The 16,118-nt window shown below is 50.6% G+C and overlaps 1 protein-coding gene across 5 annotated transcripts in view; it reads left to right on the forward strand.

Moving 5' to 3' along the window:
* STX3 (syntaxin 3) overlaps positions 1–16,118 on the forward strand; it is a 119,871-nt gene that overhangs the window by 885 nt on the left and 102,868 nt on the right. The window lies entirely within an intron of this gene.

The following is a 16,118-nucleotide window of genomic DNA, read 5'->3' on the forward strand; positions in this document are numbered from 1 at the left end:
GGGGCGGCTTAAGGGTGGCTGTAGATGTGACATCCAATCAAAACAATACAATCCATTAAATGTCCATCTCTTCTCCTCCAATCAGATTCAAGCAAAACGAGCTGATTGGCTGAAAATGATCACTTTGCATCGATTGAGATGCTTTGTATAGGAATCTGACCGATCAGATTACGGGATTGCATGGGGGAAGCAGAGACGCGATCGATGACTTCCGATCCCATCTTCCAACTCTTGCCGAGCCCAATGAGATTTTACGACAAAAGCGACAGTTTTCTGCCGAGACCAATGAGATTGGGTTTCACAACCGTCACTTTTATTCTACAATCTCATTGGACTTGGCAGAAAACTGTCGCTTTTGTCCTAAAATCTCATTGGGCTCCACAACTGTCGCTTTTGTCCTAAAATTTCATTTTAGATATGGGAACCAACGGTGACCTCCCCAGGAATCACAGCCGGTTCGCTGCTGAGCATGCGCGGGATGGCACAGCACTGTGGGGATTGGTCCTGCAGCCTCCTGGGATGTGTGGTGTAGTGATGATCAGAGCGGCGGGGTCTCGGGGGGGAAGGGTTCTTCTCATCCAGTTGTGATTTTCCAGCAGTCTCTAGTAAAGTGGGTCTGTTGGGGGTGTTTACTACGAGGGGGGGGGGGGGGCGGGGTTTGGTTGTGGCTCGCACCTCCTATAGGTTGTCGGCAATCACTATTATAGTTTTGTAGTTAGAATGCGTAAAGTAATGAAAGACAAATTCTAATTGGTTGCTGCGCTGATTTATAACAGGGGTCTTCAAATTTTCGGCCCGGGGGCCACACCTGGCCCGCTATAAGACTTTATCCAGTTCGTAGCTAGGGTGGACTGTGGTGTATCCTTATTGTGTATTCGCAGACTCTAATGTAAGGGGGCCCCTGATGTGAGGAGGGGGGACTCTGGTGGGGCCCCTGATGTGAGGAGGGGGGACTCTGGTGGGGCCCCTGATGTGAGGAGGGGGGACTCTGGTGGGGCCCCTGATGTGAGGAGGGGGGACTCTGGTGGGGCCCCTGATGTGAGGAGGGGGGACTCTGGTGGGGCCCCTGATGTGAGGAGGGATTCTGGTGGGGCTCCTAATGTGAGGAGGGACTCTGGTGGGGCCCCTGATGTGAGATGGGGACTCTGGTGGGGCTCCTGATGTGAGGAGGGGGGACTCTGGTGGGGCCCCTGATGTGAGGAGGGACTCTGGTGGGGCCCCTGATGTGAGAGGAGGGGACTCTGGTGAGGCTCCTGATGTGAGAGGGGGGACTCTGGTGGGGCCCCAGATGTGAGAGGGGGGGCTCTGGTGGGGCCCCTGATGTGAGGAGAGATTCTGGTGGGGCTCCTGATGTGAGGAGAGATTCTGGTGGGGCTCCTGATGTGAGGAGGGATTCTGGTGGGGCTCCTGATGTGAGGAGGGATTCTGGTGGGGCTCCTGATGTGAGGAGGGATTCTGGTGGGGCTCCTGACGTGAGGAGGGGGGACTCTGGTGGGGCCCCTGACGTGAGGAGGGACTCTGGTGGGGCCCCTGATGTGAGGAGGGACTCTGGTGGGGCCCCTGATGTGAGGAGGGACTCTGGTGGGGCCCCTGACGTGAGGAGGGATTCTGGTGGGGCTCCTGATGTGAGGAGGGACTCTGGTGGGGCCCCTGATGTGAGGAGGGGGGATTCCAGATATAGAACACTGTTGTCTGTACAGTATTTGTCTATTGTTTTTGTTGTCTGTATTTGTCTGTTTTTGTTTTTTGTTGTTATTTGTTGTTGTTTGTATTTGGTTGTTGTTGTTTGTTTTTGTCTGTTGTCAATAGTTTAAAATATAAATAATCAGGGACTCGGAAGCGAGTGCTCGGTAGGCGGGGCTCTCACTAGTGCGGTTTCGGGAATGTGTGCAAAATCCTGCACTTTCCCGACATGAACAGAAACAGGCCGCCCTTTAGCAGACGCAGGGTGGTGACTTTATTGCTAATGGCGCTCCGTGCATCTAACGTTTTGTGTGCCCCTAAACTGGTAGTGCCATGCGATTTCTGATTAAGGGTCAGTGACTTTCTTTTGTGTTTCTTGCGCATAGGGAAACCAATTGAAATGAATAGACTGCCTTACACATGGTGCGCGGGAACGCACTGAAAAGGCGCAGAAACACGCCGCGTATGCACAAGTGTGAGCCAAGTCTTGGGATTGCTGATTCCGCTGGGGGGGGGGGGAAACAATAGATTGTGTGAGGGTAAAGGGGACCAGTCTTTGCGTCTAATCCGTGCATGCGTTCTCTGCGTCCAATCTGTGGTTTTGTTTGGTTTGGTTTTGTTCTGCCTGTACAATTTATCTATTGGCTGTGCGTTTATTCTCTGCAACCAAGCACAGTGAGACGCTCCCTGCCTATAGGGGTGCCGCAGGAGACGGTCACTGCCTATAGGGGGGCCTCAGGAGACGCTCACCGCCTATAGGGGGGCCTCAGGAGATGCTCATTGCCTATAGGGGGGCCTCAGGAGATGCTCACTGCCTATAGGGGGGCCTCAGGAGATGCTCATTGCCTATAGGGGTGCCTCAGGAGATGCTCATTGCCTATAGGGGTGCCTCAGGAGATGCTCATTGCCTATAGGGGTGCCTCAGGAGATGCTCATTGCCTATAGGGGTGCCTCAGGAGACGCTCATTGCCTATAGGGGTGCCTCAGGAGACGCTCATTGCCTATAGGGGTGCCTCAGGAGACGCTCACCGCCTATAGGGGTGCCTCAGGAGATGCTCACTGCCTATAGGGGTGCCTCAGGAGATGCTCACTGCCTATAGGGGTGCCTCAGGAGACGCTCACCGCCTATAGGGGTGCCTCAGGAGATGCTCACAGCCTATAGGGGTGCCTCAGGAGATGCTCACTGCCTATAGGGGTGCCTCAGGAGATGCTCACTGCCTATAGGGGTGCCTCAGGAGACGCTCACTGCCTATAGGGGTGCCTCAGGAGACGCTCACTGCCTATAGGGGTGCCTCAGGAGATGCTCACTGCCTATAGGGGTGCCTCAGGAGATGCTCACTGCCTATAGGGGTGCCTCAGGAGAGACGGTAACCGCCTATAGGGGTGCCGCAGGGTACGCTCACTGCCTATAGGGGTGCCGCAGGGTACGCTCACTGCCTATAGGGGTGCCGCAGGGTACGCTCACTGCCTATAGGGGTGCCGCAGGCTGCGCTCACTGCCTATAGGGGTGCCTCAGGAGACGCTTACCGCCTATAGGGGTGCCTCAGGTAAAAAATAAACTACAGTTGGCCATCGTCATTTCTCTTGAATCAACCGCTTTCTTACCCAATAACTGTAAACTGGGCGCTGGGACGATCGTTCTGTATGAAATATCTTGTAGGTCAGGAAATAGAAGTGACAGAACAACGGACATTTGCTGTCAGTGTTGGTTCATTGTGCCAGTTATGTCAGGAGGTGGTTGGCTCACATTACATCCCCGGTGTGCGGTGTGTGTGCGCGGTGTGTGTGTGCGCGGTGTGTGTGTGCGCGGTGTGTGTGTGCGTCTTTCCTTATCTCTTATCTGGTAGCAGTATTACCCAACCATCTGATAAGCTGCGAGACCTATTAACAGGAGCTTAACTCTTCTGCTACTGAACCGCGCTCGCTGTGTACAAAGCCGCCAGGCAGACGGCGAAAAAAACACAAAGCACAGCCCCGTCTGCTTTTTCTCAGCTATAGATTGTGGGCCAGATTCACATAGGTTAGCGGGTCTTTAGATCCGCTAACCTATGTGATTTAAGATCCGCCGTCGCAGGTTTTTGAGGCAAGTGGGTAATTCACAAAGGACTTAACTCAAAACTTGCGGCGGCGTATCTTAAATCCCCCGGCGGAATTCAAATTCCGCGGCTAGGGGGAGTGTAGTATTTAAATCGGGCGCCTCCACGCGCCGATTTAACTGCGCATGCGCCGTCCGCGATTTTCCCCGGCGTGCTTTGCTCCCAATGACGTCGCTAGGACGTCATTGGTTTCGGCGTGAGCGTAACTTGCGTCCAGCGTTTTTGTGAATCGACGTACGCAAAAGACGTAAAATTTCAAAATTTGACGCGGGAACGACGGCCATACTTAACATTGGCTGCGCCTCATAGAAGCAGGGGTTACTATACACCGGAAAAAGCCGACCGCAAACAACGTAAAAAAAAGCGGCGGTCGTTCGTTTCGGAATCGGCGTATCTCCTCATTTGCATAATCGTCGCGTAAATAAAACGAAACGCCACCTAGCGGCCTGCCGGGAATTTCAGCCTAAGATCCGACGGTGTAACACAGTTACACCTGTCGGATTTTAGGCATATCTATGCGTAACTGATTCTATGAATCAGGCGCATAGATACGACCGCCGTAAATCGGAGATACGACGGTGTATCAGGAGATACACCGTCGTATCTCTATGTGAATCTGGCCCAAAGGCTGCATTCACTCCTAAGTGTAGCGTTTTTCTGGTGTATTTTCGTGCAATTTGTGCATGGTTTTTATACCCAACGTTCGCGTGTTTTTTTTTTTTTTTTTTTTTTTTAGCTTTGGTGTTTTTTTTTATTACCCAATAGAGAAAAATATTTTTTATTTTTTTTTTGGTAGGTATTTCAGCTTTATTATATTTTTTTTTTTCAATTTTTTTTTGTTTTTTTATTATTATTATTATTATTATTATTATTATTATTATTATTATTTATTATTCATTTATTTTTATTTTTTTTGTTAGGGTCGTGGGTTAGAATTAGGTGTTTGGGGTTATTTATTTATATTTTGTAGTACTACTACTAATAACCAGAATTCTAACCTCCTACACATAAGACTATACAGTGGAACCTTGGATTACGAGTATAATCCGTTCCAGGAGAATGCTTGTAATTCAAAGCACTCGCATTTCAAAGCGACTTTCCCCATAGAAGTCAATGGAAATAAAGATAATTTGTTCCGCATTGACTTCTATGGCATGCAATGCCAGAGGTGGCCAGAGGTGGGGGGGGCGCCGGAGAGGCTCGGACAGCTTGACTGAACTCGGGGAAAACCTCGGAAAGGCTCAGGAACAGAGTATTTCCGAACGGCTCCCCCGTACCTCTTGCCAAATGCGGTACTGCACGCCCCATTAGCTTGAATTCTATTGGTTTTGCGAGGCAACACTCGCAAACCGAGTCGGAATAATAAAAATTAAAAAAAAGTTGCTTGTTATTCAAAATGCTCGTTACTCGTAAACCAAGGTTCCACTGTATAAAGAATTGTGGATATACACTGGCCCGGATTCAGGTAGATTTGCCCCTTATTTACGGTGGCGCAGGGCAGCGTTTTTGCCCTGCGCCCCCGCAAATTTACTGCGCTACCCGCGATTCACGGAGCAGTAGCTCCGTAAATTGCGTGTGCGCTGTGTAAACTTGTCGTGGGTAAGGGCGCCTAATGTAATTGATCCCGTAGAGGGCGGGAATCATTTAAATTAGGCGCGCTCCCGCGCCGAGCGTAGAGCGCATGCTCCGTCGGGAAACTTTACTGACGTGCATTGCGGCAAATGACGTCGCAAGGACGTCATTTGCTTCAAAGTGAAAGTGAATGGCGTTCAGCGCCATTCACGAATCACTTACGCAGATTACGTAAAATTTGAACGTCGCGACGCGGGAACGACGGGTATATTTTAGCATTGGCTGCCCCTGCTATTAGAAGGGGCAGCCTTACGCTAAACACGCCGTACGGAAACAACGTAAATTGCGTACGCAGGGCTCGCGCAACATTGTGAATCGGTGTTAGGATGCAATTTGCATACTATACGCTGACCACAATGGGAACGCCCCCTAGCGGTCATCGCAAGAATGCAGCCTAGATATGCGTGGCATAAGAGCCTTATGCCACGCATATTTTAGGCTGCAGTCGGCGTTACGATGTTCCTGAATCAGGAGCATTCGTAACGCCGGGGCAAGTAAGCAGTTGCGCTGTGTAACCTATGGTTACACAGGCGCAATTGCTACTTGAATCTGGGCCACGGATCCACCCAATCTTGAGTAGGCCCCCCCTGTTGCCACCATAAGAGCCCTGACCCATAGTGGCATGGACTTCATTAGACCTCTGTAGGTATGTTGTGGTATCTGGCACCAGGCTGTCGGTAGCAGATCCTCTAAGTGTTTGTTGACCCCCCCCCCCCCAAAAAAAAATTGATCCTGCTCCTTTAAAGCATGATTTATGTCACGGTGCTTGTGCTGTCATTTGCCCCCCTGTAACACCTAAAAATCCTGGCTGATCTTGTCAGTTTCTGCCCTCCCCTCTGTAAACTGACCACAGTGTATGATGGCTGCTGAGCCCTGACACCGTGGTCAGTTTACATGCCTCCATCATCAGCAGCCTGCTATCTGCTCTCCTCTCTGCTCGTGACAGTGCCGCCCCTCCTCCTGCTCTCATAACACTAACCTGTATACACCATCAGCACTGCCTTCTATTGCAGTGTCCCCCTCTGTGTGTGATTTATAACCATAAATGCTGCAAATACCTAATTTCACTGCTGAGATTGTGATCACATGACCAGCTAGCTCTCTCCTTCCCACCCCCCCTCCAGACATCAGCAGAGGATTCTCAGCCCCGCCCACTGCATCTCTCTAGAGGAGGATCTAAACAGCCCCCTCGCCCTCCAGACATCAGCAGAGGAATCTCAGCCCTGCCCACTGCATCTCTCTAGAGGAGGAAAGGATAAAGCTGGTCAGTCATGTGATCGCAGTCTTGGCAGTGAAATGAGGTATTTGCAGCATTTATTTTTATAAATCGCACACAGAGGGGGAAACTACAATAGGAGGCAGTGCTGATGGTGTATACAGGTTAGAGTGGCTTAACAGCCAGGCCCAGACTGGCCATAGGGCATATGTCCGGTGTCCCTCCTGTAAACTGACCACTGTGTATGATGGCTGCTGAGCCCTGACACCGTGGTCGGTTTACCTGCATCCATCATCAGCAGCCTGCTATCTGTCTCCTCTGTGCTCGTGACAGTGCCGCCCCTCCTGCTCTCATAACACTAACGTGTATACACCATCGGCACTGCCTCCTATTGCAGTGTCCCCCTCTGTGTGTGATTTATAACAATAAATGCTGCAAATACCTAATTTCACTGCTGAGATTGTGATCACATGACCAGCTAGCTCTCTCCTCCTCTCCCTCCCCTCCTCCAGACTGGCATCAGCAGAGGAATCTCAGTCCCGCCCACTGCATCTCTCAGAGGAGGAAAGGAGAAAGCTGGCTGGTCATGTGATCACAGTTTTGGCAGTGAAATGAGGTATTTGCAGCATTTATTTTTATAAATCACACACAAATACCTAATTTCACTGCTGAGATTGTGATCACATGACCAGCCAGCTTTCTCCTCCTCTCCCCCCCCCCTCCCCTCCAGACATCAGCAGAGGAAACTCAGCCCCACCCACTGCTTTTCTCCAGAGGAGGAAAGGATAAAGCTGGTCGGTCATGAGATCGCAATCTTGGCAGTGAAATTAGGTATTTGCAGCATTTATTTTTATAAATCGCACACAAATACCTAATTTTACAGCTGAGATTGTGATCACATGACCAGCGAGCTCTCTCCTCCTCTCCCTCCCCTCCTCCAGACTGACATCAGCAGAGGAATCTCAGTCCCGCCCACTGCATCTCTCAGAGGAGGAAAGGAGAAAGCTGACTGGTCATGTGATCACAATCTTGGCAGTGAAATGAGGTATTTGCAGCATTTATTTTTATAAATCGCACACAGAGGGAGATACTACAATAGGAGGCAGTGCTGATGGTGTATACAGGTTAGAGTGGCTCAACAACCACTTTAAGTTCTGTAAGTTGTGAGGTGGGCCCTCCATGGATTGGATTTCTTTTTCCAGGACATCCCACAGATGCTCGTTTGGATTAAGTCTGGAGAATTTGGAGGCCAAATCGACGCCTAAAACCATTTGTGCAGTGCGGCAGGGAGCATGACCCTGCTAAAAGAGGTTACTGCCATCAGGGAATACCGTTTCCAAGAAGGGGTGTACTTGGTCAGCAACAATGTTTAGGTAGGTGGTACTTGTCAAGTAAAGTCCTCATGAATGGCAGGAGCCAAGGTTTCCAAGCAGAGTATAGTTCAAAGCATCACCACCGGCTTGCCTTCTTCCCATACTGCATCCTGGTGCATTCTCTTCCCCAGCTAAGTACCCCCCCCACGACTTATCAGACCAGACCAGGGCTCGACAAATCTCGGGCGCCAGGTTGCCATGGTGACTAGAAATAGGGTCCTGGCGACTTGGCTTGGAAGGGGGGCCATCTGGTGGTGAGCCGTTGGTATTACAAGTTATTACCACCTGATGTGTAAGCGGGCGCCATCTGGTGGTGGCCGTTGGTATTACAAGTTAAGCATTACAAGTTAAACAGCAATTCTAATGTAATTTTTCACTATTTTCACTGCCATCTTCTTCCCTCTAATTAGAACCCCCAAACATTTTATATATTTTTTATCCTAACACCCTAGAGAATAAAATGGCGATCGTTGCAATACTTTCTGTCATGCCGTATTTGCGCAGCGGTCTTACAAGCGCACTTTTTTTTGGGAAAAAAATACACTTTTTTGGGAAAAAAATACACTTTTTTTAATTAAAAAATAAGACAACAGTAAAGTTATCCCCATTTTTTTTTTAATATATTATGAAAGATAATGTTACGCCGAGTAAATTCATACCCAACATGTCACGCTTCAAAATTACGTCCGCTCGTGGAATGCCGACAAACTTTTACCCTTTAAAATCTTCATAGGCGACGTTTAAAAAAAATCTACAGGTTGCATGTTTTGAGTTACAGAGGAGGACTAGGGCTAGAATTATTGCTCTCGCTCTACCAATCGCGGTGATACCGCACATGTGTGGTTTGAACACCGTTTACATATGCGGGCGCTGCTCACGTATGTGTTCGCTTCTGCGCGCAAGCTCGTCGGGACGGGGCGCGTTTTCTGGCTCCTAACTTTTTTAGCTGGCTCCTAGATTCCAAGCAAATTTGTCAAACCCTGGACCAGACCATCATCCTCTATTGCTCCTTGGTCCAGTTCTGATGCTCACGTGCCCATTGTAGGCGCTCTTGGCTGTGGACACGGGTCAGCATGGGCACTCTGATTGGTCTGTGGCTACACGGCCCCATGCGCAACAAACTGGGATGGCCTTTTTTCTGCTTTCAACACATCAACTTCAGGGATAACATGTTCACTCGATGCCTAATATATCCCACAGGCTTCCAGATGCCATTGTAATGAGATAATCAGTAATATTATTCACTCAGCCTGTCGGTGGTCATAATGTGATGGCTGGTCAGTGTTTACATGCTGCCTATTTCTAGCTGTGACTCTGTTCTTGCACTAAGGAGAAGTTGTGGGAGGAAGTATCTGGCGGGCTGATCTGTGAGGTTTGGCCATTCTCTCTCTATAGAAGAGGACTCCACATTTACTACCATGTGCTGTATACAAAAGTCCCGGCAATTTCCACCGCTGTATCAGGAACGCCTCTTTCATGTGGGCTCTGAAACGACCTAGCCATGCCACCCAATGCAGTCCTATCCGGCGCTGACCCCCCTTCGTCATTGTGGAAAGCTGATCTCAGCAGAGGGGAACTGCAATGTAACTTTTTGCAGCTTGCAGACAAATTTGCACCATGTTGCAAATAGCCAGATTTTATTTTTTTTTAGTTGCAGGTGGAGCAGCTGAGCATGCGCGTGTTTTTGCGTGTTCCCATTCATTTCAGTGTACTACCCTGTGTGCAGGGCCTCTGATAAGGCAGTACAGCCAGCTCTCCTGTACTGGGCCCCATCGGTACCAAATGGGGGTGCCCCATTGGTTTTTAAAGGGGGGGGGGTGCCCCATTGGTTTCAACGGGGAGGGTGCCCCATTGGTTTCAACGGGGAGGGTGCCCCATTGGTTTCAACGGGGAGGGTGCCCCATTGGTTTCAACGGGGAGGGTGCCCCATTGGTTTCAACGGGGAGGGTGCCCCATTGGTTTCAACGGGGAGGTGCCCCATTGGTTTCAACGGGGAGGTGCCCCATTGGTTTCAACGGGGGGGGGGGGGGTGCGCCCCATTGGTTTCAAACGGGGGGTGCGCCCCATTGGTTTCAAACGGGGGGGGTTGCGCCCCATTGGTTTCAAACGGGGGGGGGGGGGGTTGCGCCCCATTGGTTTCAAACGGGGGGGGGTTGCGCCCCATTGGTTTCAAACGGGGGGGTGCCCCATTGGTTTCAAACGGGGGGGGTGCCCCATTGGTTTCAAACGGGGGGGGGTGCCCCATTGGTTTCAAACGGGGGGGGGTGCCCCATTGGTTCAAACGGGGGGGGGGGGGTGCCCCATTGGTTCAAACGGGGGGGGGGGTGCCCCCTTGGTTTCAAACGGGGGGGGGGGGGTGCCCCATTGGTTTCAAACGGGGGGGTGCCCCATTGGTTTCAAACGGGGGGGGGGGGTGCCCCATTGGTTTCAAACGGGGGGGGGGGCCCCATTGGTTTCAAACGGGGGGGGGGTGCCCCATTGGTTTCAAACGGGGGGGGGGGTGCCCCATTGGTTTCAAACGGGGGGGGTTCCCCATTGGTTTCAAACGGGGGGGGTTCCCCATTGGTTTCAAACGGGGGGGGTTCCCCATTGGTTTGAAACGGGGGGGGGGGGGGTTCCCCATTGGTTTGAAACGGGGGGGGGGGGTTCCCCATTGGTTTGAAACGGGGGGGGTTCCCCATTGGTTTGAAACGGGGGGGGGGGGGGTTCCCCATTGGTTTCAAACGGGGGGGGGGGTCCCCATTGGTTTCAAATGGGGGGGGGGGTGCCCCATTGGTTTCAAACGGGGGGGGGGTGCCCCATTGGTTTCAAACGGGGGGGGGGTGCCCCATTGGTTTCAAACGGGGGGGGGTGCCCCATTGGTTTCAAACGGGGGGGGGGGTGCCCCATTGGTTTCAAAGGGGGGGGTGCCCCATTGGTTTCAAAGGGGGGGGTGCCCCATTGGTTTCAAAGGGGGGGGGGCCCCATTGGTTTCAAAGGGGGGGGTGCCCCATTGGTTTCAAAGGGGGGGGTGCCCCATTGGTTTCAAAGGGGGGGGTGCCCCATTGGTTTCAAAGGGGGGGGTGCCCCATTGGTTTCAAAGGGGGGGGTGCCCCATTGGTTTCAAAGGGGGGGGTGCCCCATTGGTTTCAAAGGGGGGGTGCCCCATTGGTTTCAAAGGGGGGGGTGCCCCATCGGTTTCAACGGGGGGAGGGTGCCCCATCGGTTTCAACGGGGGGAGGGTGCCCCATCAGATCCAAAAGGGGCCCAGGCACCGAAGGGCCGAGTCTGACTGTACTGTCTTATCGCAGACACTGATCCTCTCCTGTCTCGCACTGCAGCCCTGCCAGCTTCTCCCCCTCTCCATCGATCCGGCTGCACCGCAAGGGGATTGGTTCTAGCACACGCGCCCCTTCCATCTGCTGTCCGGGCCCCTCTGTGTGCCCCTTTCCCTCACAGTGCTGCTGGCACAAAGGAGGATCCCGTTTACTGGCCCCTTCCTTTCCTGAATAAATACAGTGAGCGATCAATACCCATCACTCATGTGTCCATTCATCACCGAAGCATAATAAACTGTGTTTACTGTGCTTCAGTTTGTGAATGAGCAGGAAGCCTCAGAGTGATTCCTATTCATTCATCTGTGCAACTGAGGCTGTAGAGAAAGGGACTGATGAATGTATGTCCTCAGTCACTCTCGGCGGGGTGGCAGGGGCCCTGTTAGGTAGGCTGTATGGGGCCCTGTGATTTCTAACAGCCTTGCCTGTGTGGATAAATTTGCCTTCTCGATTCTTTGGCATACCATTAAAAATGAATGGCACTGGTGAGCGTCTGCACAAGGCAGCCGGTTTTTGGGCAGTGCGGGGGGAAAATGTGCGTTATTTGCATGATTTTCCACACCGAAACTGGCGTGAGCAAGCGCTGAGGCTAGGTTCACATTTCTACATTGCCGGGGAGGAAGCATTTGAGGCGGTTTCCTTTTATCTCAGCTGGCTACCACCATGTGTGTAGAGAACCGCGCTCGCTAGATGTGCACCCATATCGCTGCAAATACGAAGCATTTCCAGAAGTACTCCTGCAAATGCTTCAATACCTAAAACCAATACTTTTTTTTTTTTTTTTTTTTTTTCATGCGGTGTGGTGCAGATGACCTTAGCCAGCTCTACTCCACTGGCCGTGCCCTGACGCGTTTCGTCTTTATGGTTACCACCATGGTTTTGAGTGAAGACCACCTTTCTGACTGGTGAGCAGGGCTGGACTGGGACTAAAATGTGGCCCTGGACTTCATCCAGACCGGCCCAGGGCACAACACAGGGTACAGTGCACATCAGGGCACGGTACAGAGCTCAGTACATCGGGGCACAACACGTACAGGGCACAGCACATTGGGGCATATCAGGGCACATGGCACCAAGGGTGTATTTAGGTTTTGTGCTGCCCTAGGCCTGACTAAACTCGTGCACCCCCTAATTTAAATATGACCCACCCCTTCCTGTCAAGGCCACACCCCTTGCGGTTTAAGACCCACCCTGAAATTTTCAAGTGGGGACACTAGTTCTGATGGCCTGGGGGGAGGGGGGGATGGATTCCCTTAATTTGCATAGATTTCCTCTCACTTCCTGTTTGGCTATGGGACAGGAAGTGAATCTCTGCAATGGGACAGGGATGGTAAAAAATTAGAAGCGAGCGCCCCCCCCCCCCCCCCAGTTGCAGAATGCCAACCGCCCACATACTGGAAGCAGTGCGGGCGATTTATGGGGGTGCTAAACTAATTTGCCTAACAGTGTAGCGCAAGCCGGCGGGGACACTGTCCGTGCTGCCCCCCTGCAAAGTGCTGCCCTAGGCCTGGGCCAGGATACAGCATTGCATGGCACATTAGGGCACAGGGCACATTATGGTGCACATCGTTTACCAGCCAGCATGCAGAGTAGCGCAGGAAAGGTGTGTAATATGTTCTCTCTCCTGTCACGGCACTCACTCGGCTCCTCGGCGGCCTCTCCTCTCTTCTCGTCCATCCCAGATGATGTCACAAGCAAGTGGGGATAGATGAGAGGAGGGGCTGCCGGGGAGCAGCGTGAGTGCCGTGACAGGAGAGAGAACATATTACACACTACTCTGCATGCTCACTAAATCTCGATCTACCCGTCAGGTGGCAGCTGTCGGCGATTGAAGGGTAGATGGCAGCGGCTCTCCGACCGGCCCACTGAGCCGGCGGCCCACCGGGAATCTCCCTGTATAGTCCTGCTGGCCAGTCCATCCCTGCTGGTGAGGGTGCAGTCTGTGGTTCCCGCCTCGGTTCCATGATCCTGGGGATCTGTTTTGAAAAAATTGAATATTTTTTATAATTTGACTTGCCGTATATACTCGAGTATAAGCCGTGGCACCTAATTTTACCACAAAAACTGGGAAAACGTATTGACTTGAGTATAAGCCGAGGGTGTCCATCTGCATGCCTCACTGTGTCCATGACTAGACTGACGTTTAACATGGGAGTCTATGGAAGGGGTGCCCGTAGCGATGTGCTGGTTATTACTTCCTTTGCAGGGAAACAAAAACTGGCACATCCCCACTGTCCCGCTCTGTGTTGTGAGGGCATCTCCTAACCACAGAAAAGGGGAAACAGTTGGGAGCCAATCAGATGAGCTGCATTTGAGTGTGCTAACAAGAAACTAGCGGATTGAATAGAAGGATGCCCTCATCAGTTTTCTGCTGTCCAGTCAGCAATCTGGAGGTGGAGACAAGACACCACTGGCCCGGATTCAGAAAGAATTTACGTCGGCGTATCTATTGATACGCCGACGTAAATTCAAAGCTGCGCCGGCGTATCTTCTTCCTGTATTCAGAAAGCAAGATACGCCGAAATTAGGCTAAGATCCGACTGGCGTAAGTCTCTTACGCCGTCATATCTTAGTTGCATATTTACGCTGGCCGCTAGGTGGCGCTTCCGTCGATTTACGCGAGGAATATGCTAATTAGGTAGATACGCCGATTCAGAAACGTACGTCCGCCCGGCGCATTTTTTTTACGTCGTTTACGTTAGGCTTTTTCCGGCGTAAAGTTACCCCTGCTATATGAGGGGTATCCTATGTTAAGTATGGACGTCGAATTTCGAAAATTTTGCGCAAGTCGTTCGCGAATAGGGCTGTACGTAAGTTACGTTCACGTCTAAAGCAATGACGATTTGCGGCGTAATTTCATGCGCACTGGGATTCTTTCACGATGCGCCGTTCGTAAAAAACAAACAAAAAAAAAAACGTCAAATACGCGGGGTCACATGTAATTTAAATAAAACACGCCCACATTATCCACATTTGAATTAGGCGGGCTTACGCCAGACCACATACGCTACGCTGCCATAACTTGGGGCGCAAGTTCTTTCTGAATACGGAACTTGCGCCCTAATTTACGGCGGCGTAACGTATCTGAGATACGTTCCGCCCCGCCAATAGATACACCAATGTATCTAAATCCGGGCCACTGTGTTCTTTCTGTAGTGGGGTCATACTGCTGATCGTACTGTGTAAGTCCCAGGGCTGGATGGACAGAAATACAAATCCTGTGTGAGGTAAATCGGCCCCCATATTCTATTCATGTGTGGATTTAGCGGGCTGACTGTTTTTTCAGCTTTAAATTCTTCCGGGCAGAAAAAAACAAAACCCTTTCAGTTAAATGAGGTTTTACGTGTTCCATGGAAATCCCTGAAGTAATTAATAAAGCAGGTCTGCGTCTGCCAAGCTGACCTCTAATGATTTTAATTGAATTTACGTTGGTGGCGGGAGGAAGGGGGTCTCCTCAAGGAACCACCTGTGTGCTGGGGGGTCATGTGACATAAAGACATGACAGGATTAGGAGGAATCCAATCAAGTTACGCACAAGCTGAGGAGATCTTTATTTTGTGACGCCTTAAAGGGGCAGCAAAGGTTTTTTTTTTTTTTCCTAAATGGGTTCCTTTAACCACTTAAGACCCGGACCAAAATGCAGCTAAAAGACCTTTCCCCTTTTTGCGATTTGGCACTGCGTCGCTTTAACTGACAATTGCGCGGTCGTGCGATGTGGCTCCCAAACTAAATTGGCGTCCTTTTTTTCCCCACAAATAGAGCCCTTTTGGTGGTATTTGATCACCTCTGCGGTTTTTATTTTTTGGGCTATAAACAAAAAATAGAGCGACCATTTTGAAAAAAAAAACAATATTTTACTTTTTGCTATAATAAATATCCCCCAAAAATATATATTAAAAAAAAAAATTCCTCAGTTTAGGCCGATTGTTATTCTTCTACATATTTTTGGTAAAAAAAATCGCAATAAGCGTTTATCGGTTGGTTTGCGCCAAATTTATAGCGTTTACAAAATAGCGGATAGTTTTATTGCATTTTTATTAATTTTTTTTTTTTTTTTTTTACTACTAATGGCAGCGATCAGCGATATTTTCTTTTTTTTTTTTTTTTCGTGACTGCGACATTATGGCGGACACTTCGCACAATTTTGACACATTTTTGGGACCATTGTCATTTTCACAGCAAAAAATGCATTTAAAATGCATTCTTTATTGTGAAAATGACAGTTGCAGTTTGGGAGTTAACCACAGGGGGCGCTGAAGGAGTTATGTTTCACCTAGTGTGTGTTTACAACTGTAGGGGGGTGTGGCTGTAGGAGTGACGTCATCGACTGTGTCTCCCTATAAAGGGGATGACACGATCGATGCAGCCGCCACAGTGAAGCACGGGGAAGCTGTGTTTACACGCGGCTCTCCCCGTTCTTCAGCTCCGGGGACCGATCGCGGGACTCCAGCAGCGATCGGGTCCGCAGGTCTCGCGGTCCTGGAGCTTCGGACCGGGTCGCGAACCACCGCTGGGTAGATGTAAAGGACATACCAGTACGTCGATCTGCCCAGCCGTGCCATTCTGCCGACGTATATCGTCGTGCGGCGGTCGTTAAGTCAGTGCATTGCTGGTTCACTTACTTACCTTTTCCTTCGCTTTCCCTTCTAAATGTTTTTTTTCTTTGTCCGAATTTCTCACTTCCTGTTTCTCCTCAGTAAGCTTGCCCCCATCATCCGAGCCGTTCTGGCTGGGGGTTAGTCAGCCAGAACAGCTTACTGAGGAGAAACAGGAAGTGAGAAATTCAGACAAAGAAAAAAAAAAC

This window comes from Rana temporaria, chromosome 8 (assembly GCF_905171775.1).
Source record: "Rana temporaria chromosome 8, aRanTem1.1, whole genome shotgun sequence".
In the NCBI taxonomy this organism is placed as follows: Eukaryota; Metazoa; Chordata; class Amphibia; order Anura; family Ranidae; genus Rana; species Rana temporaria.